This window comes from Gadus chalcogrammus, chromosome 14, assembly GCF_026213295.1.
Source record: "Gadus chalcogrammus isolate NIFS_2021 chromosome 14, NIFS_Gcha_1.0, whole genome shotgun sequence".
Classification (NCBI taxonomy): Eukaryota; Metazoa; Chordata; class Actinopteri; order Gadiformes; family Gadidae; genus Gadus; species Gadus chalcogrammus.
This window is the reverse complement of record NC_079425.1, coordinates 20,120,461-20,124,769: the sequence shown is the minus strand read 5'-3', so window position 1 is coordinate 20,124,769 and position 4,309 is coordinate 20,120,461.

Genomic DNA, 4,309 nt, shown 5'->3' with positions numbered 1-4,309 from the left:
GGACGCCTTAACCCTGGTCCTGATCTGGTTCCCCCCTGATGCTAACACTGATGCTAGGGGCCACAGAACAGTGTTCCTCTTGCCAAAGTGGAAGGGGCTGCACATGAGTTATTAGGGCATGACAGGGCATCTGTTGAATGTCCCTACCCCCCGTTTAGCTCGTACCTAGTACCTCTAAGGACAGGATCCAGACATGTCACTCTATTGCAGCCAGGCTGTTGTACGTCCATTCCGCTCATGTTTACAGAAGCCCCTACCCAAGCTTCCATTTAATGGCTACAACGTGCTATAAGCACGCATGAGTAAATTGTAGCACTAGACACTGCACATAGCACCAAGTGGGATGTTATGTGTGTACTGTGAATACGTGAATGTATGTCAACGCGCTGCGCTAGGCTAGGCACTCATGACCAAGACCATAAGGACACAGACACAGTGTTCAGGGTTGTCCAAAGTTGATGAAGGGGCATCCGTGGCATACTGGTTAAGGAGTTGGACTGGTAACCGGAGGGTGGCCAGTTTGAATCCTGAGGTGCCCTTTAGCAAGGCACCTGAAACCACCACCTGCTCCCCGGGCCCTGAAAAAAAGGGATAAAGAAAATCCACCTAAAAAGGGATAAATAAAGGATGAAAAGTAAAGAAAGAATAAGGCAGGGGGAGGTCTTGATGAGAAACAAACCTAAACTTCTTCCCGGACCAGGGCTTGAAATCTTCATCTGTACTTAGACCTGCGGGAAACACACAGGGTGTGTTGGTGTGGTTGATTTGGTGTGTAGGGGGTAGGTTGACACAGGGACCCGTTGCTTGCAATCTATTGTGAAACGCTCTAATCCTTGATCCTTTCCAAGCAGCTCTTTCTTCTCAGTTGGGCTCTCTGGCTCTATTTGGTTCCTCTCCTTACGTAATTAGCAATTAATCGCTGCACCTGCAGGCAGCAATTACGGTAGCATCTACCGTCTGCTACTACACACACAGCATGCGCTTGTGTCCCCGCGAGACAAAACAGACACACATAAACTCCAGCAGACGGGAGTATCAACAGGTCAGAGTCCCAGTCCCACGGCATTTCTCCCCCTTTAATTCCCATTAAGACCGGCGAGGTATGCGTCGCTGGCCGCTACGTGCTGAGCCTCGAGTGAGCATCAGCCCTGACCCCTGTGATTCATTCACACCCACGGAGACCATGAGTAAGACTGTGTGGCCATGTTGTTGAGGTTTTGGGACAGCGATCTAACAGAAGGCAGCAGGCTCGCAGTGACGTGTGTTGTGCTGAGAAAGACCTGGTTCTACTTACAGAGAGGATGTCGAGCAGTAAGTCAAGTACGACGTTTTTAGACTGGTTTCCAAGAAGTGCTGCACTGTGACGTCATACAGAGAGAGAGGGAGAGAGGGAGAGAGATATAGAGAGAAAGAGAGGGGGAGAGAGAGACGGAGAGAGATATAGAGAGAAAGACAGAGAGAAAGGGAGAGAGAGGGAGAAAGAGAGAGAGAGAGGGAGAGAGAGAGAGGGAGAGAGAGAGAGGGAGAGAGAGAGAAAAAGAAGGAGAGAGACAGAGAGAAGGAGAGAGACAGAGAGAAAGAGAGAGAGAAAAAGAAGGAGAGAGACAGAGAGAAGGAGAGAGACAGAGAGAGACTCTGTTTTTCATTTTTAAATGCACACACACACACAAACACACACAAACGCACATACATGTATGCTCCGCATGCACCAGTAACACCCGATAAATCCGATTCCATGAGAGAAATACTCGTTCAAACGCACACATTTTATGCACACGTTTTTTTATTCAACACACACAGACACACACACACACACACACACACACACACACACACACACCCTCACACGCACACATACACACACCCAGTGGACCATTCCTGTTGGAGAAAGTCCACACACCACTGTTTGAGTGGGCCTCTCTGACCTGTGATCTCATTACTGTGTTACCCACGGCAACCGTATAGGGAGGTTTCTTACAGAAGTAAAACATGAGGGGATTTTCTTCACTGGGCTTTGGGCTTTGCTATTGCTGACGCAACAGGTTGTAGCTACAGCCAAATATTGTTATTGCATGATTAATGATTACTGTAAGTGTGTGTGTGGACGTGTTGTCATGGATCCCGTCGCTAAGGCCTCCTTCACAGTTCGGGTTCGACCCTCTCGGTTACCCTAATGTTCCTGAGACGGCCCCTCAAGCACTTAGGATACCCATATTTACTCGGTACAGCCTTTTCTTGTATGTACGTACATATAAGTATATACGTATATCGCCCCCTCTGGTCACTTGCCCAGGCTAAAACCATGACTCAAGTAAGAACGAACGTGGCCCTCATGTAGGGTTAACCAATTCATATTTGTATTACTAAACACAAGACAAAAATTATAATAATGAAAAAGAATTATATGTAAAACATAAAACTTTAAGAGGTTGAGCAATTTTCAAGACAACTTAAAAGTTTATAGTGTTGGTTAACAAGGCAAAGCGTGTACGGAATATGTCAGGGTCTTCTTTTACTAAATGAACCCAATGCCTTCCCATGAAAGGGAGGTGACCATGAGGTAGGCTTATTCACCCTTGGATGTTTTATCCTGTGTAAATGTGAATTTCCCAGATGATTTGTTGGGTTTAAATTGTCTCCTTTTTAAGATGAAACCTTATGAATCCCTGTGAAACGGGTGTGTTCATAAGGTAAGTAATCTTTTTCCCTTGTCAGATTTACCATAGCCCATAGCATCTATAAGTAAGCTTGCATTTCATATTACCTTAGGTGGAGATCGCTCGTCTCTGCCAAAAGATGAAGTCTACTTTGTCTCCCCCAAACACAGGGGGATGTACCGTCCATACATGGGTCTGGCATGGGAAAGTACAGCCCTAACGTGGGCTATGTTATGCAAGGACTATCAAAACTTTAAGAAAAAGTTAAACTTTTAAACTCAGAAGCATAATATGAAAGGAAAAGTTAAACATGAACTTTTAAACTCAAACACTCAAGGAAAACTTTAAGAGAGAGATTTAGAGAGAGAGATTGTGAGAGAGAGAGAGAGAGAGAGAGAGAGAGAGAGAGAGAGAGAGAGAGAGAGAGAGAGAGAGAGAGAGAGAGAGAGAGAGGGGACGTGTTGCTATGGTAGGAAGTTGATGGTGCCAACAAGGAACAGAGGGGTCTCAAATGTTTGAGTAGGATCAAAAAGACGAGGTCAGCACCACTGCACTCGGGTGGTTCGGGAACACGGTGACCGAAGGAGAACTGTGTGTATATATATGTGTGTGTGTGTGTGTGTGTGTGTGTGCGTGTGCGTGTGCGCGCGTGTGTGTGTGTGTGTGTACGTCCGGTGACAAACCCACTCACCGCAGGAAATTGTAAATAAAACCCAATCGAACAATCCCACTGGCCAAACAGGGCACCCTAGGCTTGACCAGCCCTCTTCCTCCTCATTCTGGCCTACATAGAGGGAAGCATTGTACAAATCAACTTTATTTAGCGAGGGGCTGATGGCAGTGAATGGATTCTGTTGTCCCTGTTTTAAGTGGCTGTGAACAAGCGGGTGTGATGTGGACAGGGCTGGGCGAGGTGGCAGCAACAGGCTATTAGGAGCAGAGATATCAATAGAGCAATGGTAGTTCCAGTGTGATGCGTTCGTCATGCCAGTCACACCATTTCAAGGGACCCACAGTTTTGCTTTTACGTCTGCACCGCAGACGTAAAAGAGATGGTGACACTTCCATGAGATGGTGACACTTCCACTTCGGCTCGGTACGATTTATCACAAGAGCGATTTTGTTTGTAAATTATGGTTTTGTAAATGATGACGCAGTTTGATCACAGGTGATGTGAACGCACTTTGGAACTCTTTCGATCGGTGGAGTAAGGTGACCGTGCAACATTGTTGAAGAATGGTTTTGACCAAATCAACCTATAGGTGTGAAATCACCCTTCTCTTCACAAATGTCAAATATAAACCCTTTAAAGGTATTTTAAAGGCCAGCGTAATTCTTTTTTGCAGGGCTGTTGGTAGATAAAGAATATTCAAATCAACGGGTTAAATGTTTGGTGCTTATGATCCCGTTGAATCATGTTTCTGCTGCACTTGTTATGCTGAGCTTCATGAGCGTGCGTTAGCCTTCACCCATGCCAGAATCAAAGGCGCCAGGTCGACAGATTTTGGTCGGAAATAAGTATATAATACGATATTAAGAGGTATTAAAAAGGTCTGACATCTAATGTGTTGAAAGCCGCAGATATCCTGGAGAGAATTCCGGGGAAAGGCAGTTGGAAGACTGAAAGGAAAGCCACATTCCTTTGTCCCTTT